This window comes from Schistocerca nitens, chromosome 3 (assembly GCF_023898315.1).
Source record: "Schistocerca nitens isolate TAMUIC-IGC-003100 chromosome 3, iqSchNite1.1, whole genome shotgun sequence".
In the NCBI taxonomy this organism is placed as follows: Eukaryota; Metazoa; Arthropoda; class Insecta; order Orthoptera; family Acrididae; genus Schistocerca; species Schistocerca nitens.
The window spans coordinates 629,310,786-629,317,646 of record NC_064616.1 but is presented as its reverse complement, the minus strand read 5'-3'; the positions used below and the strand labels follow the sequence as shown (position 1 = coordinate 629,317,646).

General features: G+C 44.7%; 1 non-coding gene across 1 annotated transcript; it reads right to left on the bottom strand.

Annotated features, from left to right (window-relative positions):
* Positions 1-289: 289 nt before the first annotated feature.
* Trnap-cgg (transfer RNA proline (anticodon CGG)) lies at positions 290-364 on the bottom strand. The gene has a single exon. It is a non-coding gene; the product is annotated as a tRNA-Pro (tRNA).
* Between the last annotated feature and the right edge of the window lie 6,497 nt (positions 365-6,861).

The window sequence follows — 6,861 nt, the reverse complement described above, 5'->3', positions numbered from 1 at the left end:
AGGGTCTGTTCATTTTACATTAAAGTTACGAGGGCATGCTGAAAAGTAACGCCTCCCAATTTTGTATGTGTAAACTCTTACAGCCTTTAAATTAATCAAACGTTATTAACATTCCACATCTTTATTCTTCTTTGAAACCCTCCACCGTAACTTAACTATGTAGGTGTTTGAGAAACAGCGTGTTGTAATTGAGTTTCGCATTCGAAGAGTTCGTCCACACATGAATTAACCTCTCCTTCATCACGTCAATTTTAATTTATTTTGAAACTTCCTGTCAGATTAAAACTGTGTGCCGGACCGAGACTCGAACTCGGGACCTTTGCCTTCCGCGGGCAAGTGCTCTACCAACTGAGCTACCCAAGCACGACTCACGCCCCGTCCTCACAGTTATTTATTGCCAAATTATAGACCTGTTACCTCATGTTTTAAAACTGGTCGTATATCTTACAATTCTAGTTTTTCATCAGCATGTCAATGCCAGATCATGCACGAGCGACATGTGGAACAATCCGACGCCTTAGATTCACTGTCATCGATCAAGCCGCATACACTTCCTATTTGGCCACATCCGAGACTGACGAGCAATATTCGCATATCAGTCGAACGAGGGTTTTGTAAGCTACCTCCTTTGTAGATAAACTACACTTCTTGAGGATTCTTCAGATGAGTCTCAGTATGGCATCTGCTTGACCTGCGACTAGTTTTATGTGGTCGTTCCACTTTGCCAGCCAGAGTGACCGAGCGGTTCTAGACGCTTCAGTCTGGAACCGCGCTACCGCTAAGATCGCAGGTTCGAATCCTGCCTCGGGCATGGATGTGTATGTTGACCATAGGTTAGTTAGGTTTAAGTAGTTCTAAGTTCTAGGGGACTGATGACCTAAGATGCTAAGTCCCTCAGAGCCATTTGAACAATTTTTCGTTCCACTTTAAATCGCTCCGTAAGCATATTCTTAAATATTTTATGGATATGACTGCTTTTAGTCATTTTGCAACCATGTAATCACACAGTAACGGACATTTCTGACTACTTGTGCGCAATGCATTACATTTGTTTATGTTGAGTATCAACGGCAACTCCCTGCACCGAGCGTCAAAATCTCTGCATGTCATCTTACAGTTCGCTACTTGTTTCTATCATTGCGACTTCCCTGTCTACAGCAGCGTCATTCGCGAAGATCCTCATGGATCTTCCGACGTTATTTAATTGTGATATAGATGTACTTTTAAAAGCATGGTCGTATAACACTCCCTAGGGGTAGGCCCGAAGTTACTTTCACGTGTGAAGATCTATCATGTTTGAGGATGATATGCTGCGATCTGTTTGTTAGAAACTCTTCATTCCAATCACACTATTGAAAACAGGTTCCTCAATTCGACAACTCACCTACAATAGTTATAAGCCTGCAGGGTTTCAAAGTTTTTCGTGACGGTGTCCCTGTATAAGAAGTTCTCGGTTGAAATGAAGCGTAAAATTCTGATGAAATTCGAAGCTATCGATAATACCTATGGTTTTGTGCGTCTATTCGAGGAGCCTTCCTGAAAACGGGATTGACCTGTACTACTTTTAAATCACTAGGAACGTTTCAGCTTCAATCAAAAATGGTTCAAATGGCTCTGAGCACTATGGGACTCAACTGCTGAGGTCATTAGTCCCCTAGAACTTAGAACTAGTTAAACCTAACTAACCTAAGGACATCACAAACATCCATGCCCGAGACAGGATTCGAACCTGCGACCGTAGCGGTCTTGCGGTTCCAGACTGCAGCGCCTTTAACCGCACGGCCACTTCGGCCGGCTCAGCTTCAATCCTTCAGGGACCTATGGTAAGTTGCAGCTAGAAGGGAGCATGTTCTTGCGAAGACGCTAACTAGAACCGTATTGGTATTCGGACAGATCCAGTTTTCTTTCCTTTGTTGCGTGATTTTTGTTACTTTTCTATAAAATGGTCAGTTATTTCCATGTATGCCCCTTTCACGTTCGTGTGACAGTTTAAAAGAGGAAATGCAGTACGATTTCGCTCAGTGAAACATTTATGCAAAGAACGTTTCGCACCTCGGCCTTCTCTCTGCTATCCTTTGTTCCGATGACATCATGGTCACAGAGTGTCTGGACAGATGGTTTCGACCCGTTTACTAATTCAACGTAAGACTAGAATTTATTAGGCTTTTCTACCAAGTTGGTGGACAGTATTTTACGTTCGAATTCGTTGAACGCTTCACACAAGGCTCTTCTTTTGGTTTCGTTCAGTTTTGTTTGTTTGTGAGGATTAGGCTTCGTTAAAATTATCATTGACCCTCTCTTTGCTTTCGTAGCACTGCTTTCAAACACGTCTATCGTACCACGGCAGGTCTTCGCCCATTCCTCACAACTTTACGTGGCATATACCTCTCTCAAGCGTATCGTACAGTACGCTTGAACTTCATCAGTTGATGCAAAACATTACCAGTGCTGGAGATGAAATTTTCATTTGACCGCCCAGGTAATCAGAAATCCTGTTTACAGCCGTATTCCTCTTCTGCACTAACTGTGTCTTAAAAGTTCGGGCCTGTTTGGGAACGAAAGATCTAACATGTTATTTACAGCAGTCGATTCAAATGGCTCTGAGCACTATGGGACTTAACTTCTGAGGTCATCAGTCCCCTAGAACTTAGAACTACTTAAACGTAACTAACCTAAGAACATCACACACATCAATGCCCGAGGCAGGACTCGAACCTACGACCGTACCGGTCGCGCGGTTTCAGACTGTAGTGCCTAGAACCGCTCGGCCACCCCAGCCGGCACAGCAGGCGATTTTCTAATTACCTACAGAGGGTAATTTTCGGAAAGAACATTTAGAACAACTTCAAATGATTCTATGTTTCTACTACTCGCCTTAAACCGTTGAGTCTCCTTGTCTATAGTTGACAAGTTGAAATCTCCAACCAATATTATAACATGACCAGAAAATTTATGTGAAGTATTCTCGAAGTTTCCCTCAACGTTCCGCCACTACTACTCCTTCGGCAGAGGGCGTATTAAAGCATCCGATGATCATGTTTCACCCTTCTTCTACGTTTAACTTCAACAAAATTATTTCTATTAGTGAGTTTGTACTTTTTTTTTTTACACCTACGAACACGCCTCTGTCAATGGCATTCAACCTGTCTTTGCGATATACACTGATGAGTCAAAACATTATGACCACCTGCTTACTAGTTTGTTTGTCCGTTTTTTGGAACGAAATACATAATTGATTCTGCATGACAGGGATCCGACAGTTGGTTGGTAGGTTTGTGGAGGTATGTGGAAATAGATGTCTATGCACATGGCTACATAGTTCTCGTAAATAACGAGCCGCTGATTTCCATACGCGGTGATAGCGTACGTTAGCGACCCAGAGGGTTCGATGGGATTAACATCAGACGAATTTGGGCATCAACGTGTGTGAACTACAATGCTCCTGCACTGCACCTGCACTGGTCTGCCACCCAGACAGGAACAATTACACTGCTGAAAGATGACACCGCCGCCGGGAAGAGGTCAAGAATGATGGGATGTAGGTAGTTCGCAGCTGTCAGCGTATCTTCGATATTTGCCACAGGTCCCATGCAAGAGCAGGAGAATGTCTCCTTAGCATAATACGGCTCCCATAAGCCTGCGTCCGTAATGCGCTGTACTTCTCGAGCAGCCGTTCACATCGATGACGGCGTTTCTGGAGACGACCAGCGACCTAATGTATCAAAAATGTCATTAACCCAAAGAGCCGACACGTTTCCATTGATCAATGGTCGAATTTCTATGGTCCCATGCCAAATGCTATCGTAATTCACGATGTCGTTGGGTCCACAAGTGAACACGTAGGGGTGATCTCCTGCGGTTCCATGTCCAACACCGTACCATGAACAGTATGCCCGAAACTCCTGTGTGTGCACCAGCGTTGTACTCTTTCGCCAGATATGCCACAAATCACAATCTATCCTACTTAACAGAGCAGACAAGCCTCCGAAACCCACGTTCTGTGAACAGTCGTGGACGTCGAACCATTTAGCACGTAGTGATAGTTTACTGCCCTTCTACCTCTTACCGTAAATGCTTCCGACAATAGCACGAAAACATTCGACCAGCTTCGCCGTTTACGAGGTACTCCTTCAAAGGCTCTGCGTAATAATAATCTGTCCTTTGTGAAAGTAGTTTATCTCAACGTATTTCTACATTTCCAGCCCATATCTTCGGTAGATGATCCCCCGTCCCTGTCTGCTCCGCTTAAATACTTTTGTTACCGTGTCATGTACCCGCAACGCCACCAGATGGCATCCAACGTCGCGGCGGGCAGTGGTCATAATGTTTTGGCTTATCACTGTACATACCAATCGAACACCGTTGTTAATATCTGCTGTGTGCCGTCTGTCCTGAGCTAGCATTCTTTGGATGCTCTTACCGTTTGTATACAAAACCAGTTATGGGACATTTCCATAAATTCTCCTGCCGTTAACTAATACTATACTAACATTTTCTTTCTTGATACTGCCACGACAAATTCCCCTCGCTTTCATTCATATGAACATTATTTTTCCTGTCTGAAATCATAATGTATCTTATGACTTTGTAGGGGCTTCTCTGTACAAAAAATCCACATGGCCATGCCATACGTACTGCGCAACTCTAAGCCATGGCACTAAACTTCGCCACATTCCAGACTCGTAGCCAAGCCGCTGTCACTCCCAAAAGCCAGGGACGATGACCTGCCGACCCAGGAGCCCTTCGCTGCTGGGCTACTTTCACATCGATCTGCTTCTCTGTGATGACAACTGTGGTGTCACCGCTAGACACCACACTTGCTAGGTGGTAGCTTTAAATCGGCCGCGGTCCATTAGTACATGTCGGACCCGCGTGTCGCCACTGGCAGTGATCGCAGACCGAGCGCCACCACACGGCAGGTCTCGAGAGACGGACTAGCACTCGCCCGAGTTGTACGACGACTTTGCTAGCGACTACACTGACGAAGCCTTTCTCTCATTTGCCGAGAGACAGAATAGCCTTCAGCTAAGTTAATGGCTACGACCTAGCAAGGCGCCATTAACCATTTGTAACGTTGCATGTACCTCAAGATAGTCTCACTTGTATCATCCAGAATGCCGTATACCAAAGGACAATATAAAAGTTAAGTGTTCTAGTAGCTACGTTCTTTTCTTTATCACATTCATTACGAATCCTGTTCCAGACTTAACGCCAGACGGCGTGAGTTGACGCGTGCCCTTTCGGCTACTTCACTGTGGACTGGCTGCCTTAACAGTCCACTACAACAACCATATCCAGAACACTTGTCACGTTTGAAACATTTCCATCCGACACCGAAACAGTTCTTATTCTGCATGGTGAGCGCTGGGCAGTAGCATTAAACCATCATGGGCCAGCCCGTCAGTCTGTACAGCTGAGTCACACAATGACGCTACGACTGTGCTGCTCGATTCCGTATTCAGGACGCAGCCACCTCTGCCACCGCCATCATCAGAACACAAACTGCCGACCGTTGCCTGACTGCCCATAGTCAGATGTCAGAGTTAAAAAATTACCCTTGACATGGAAATAGCTGACACCCAACATGGCATGATGACACCTTGGTAAAAAATATATAAAAACGACGTTCAACGGATACAACTCTGGCCCAGCTGATCTATTTTTTATAGCCCTAAAATTAAAAAAAACAGAAAGTAAACAAGAAATATAACGGAATTAAACGCAGTATCGGAAATTTGATCACAGGAGGTCGTTGGTCCATTTGCAGACATTCAAAATGCACACTGTAGATGTGCTCGTTTAACGTGCTCATAGAAAACTTCTTTCGCCTCGGCATCTATTCGGGAGCAGGCGAAATTCTCGGTTTTGCCATTTTTGTACCTCTGTTTTACTTTGGGACTTTAGCACGCTACAATGATAGCAGTCACCTCTTTGACAGTGTTCGCTAGGTCTAACTTTAGGTTAGCCAGAGATGACATGGTATAACACTGTTTAAACTTCTGAACTATTTTCTTTTTCCCTATTCCATGAAGGCTTCCAACAGATTCTAAAAACACAACCTTTATGACAAAAAACTGTCGGGTTTGAATCAGCCTGCAATTGTTCGTGCAGGCCGGAGTACACAGTGTCCCCTCTACTTGTATTTGCAGTGATGGTCGACTGGATTCTCTTGCTGCTTGCAGTAACCAGCAATTCTGATTCTGACTGGCACGAGAAATCCGGCCTATTTTTCAAATAGCAGTTAGACCTCTTTTCAATTTTTCACGATCACCAATCTGTAAAAGAAGAAAGAATTTCTTAAGTAACCCGAAGAAATAATCACATTTCTATTTTGAACATAAGGGAAAGTCTTAAAATAATACGTTAATGGTATTCTACTGTCTACCTACGATTGCCCAGCAGTGCCAAAATTGTGCCCCCCTCCCCCCACCAATTTTGCGTACTTGCATACTTCTTGAGCGGATTCTGTGAAAAAACTTTGAGTGTGACTGATTTCCAAGTCCTAGACTTCTACCACAGGGCTACCAGCCCTCAGGCAGCCAGCAGATGCTCTCCAACGTGTGATTCCATGTCCATCACCCCGACAGTCCCACTGGGCGAGCACGTCTAGCCCTGTTGCCAGTCAGTGCGCCATTGCCTTGCCATCCTGCGTCCGAACCAGCACGCTTGGGTTCTAGGGTCATCGCTTGCTGCGTATTGTCTGCCTGCTGTAGATATACTGCGGTGCGTCTGGTTATAACTGTTAATAAAAGGTTTTAGCCCAAATCATCTGTGCCTCCACACACCTCCGGCAGGGTGCTGTTCGTTCCATACCTTCTTATTGACATTCCTTACAGCTGGTAACAGAAGATATTTTGGAGG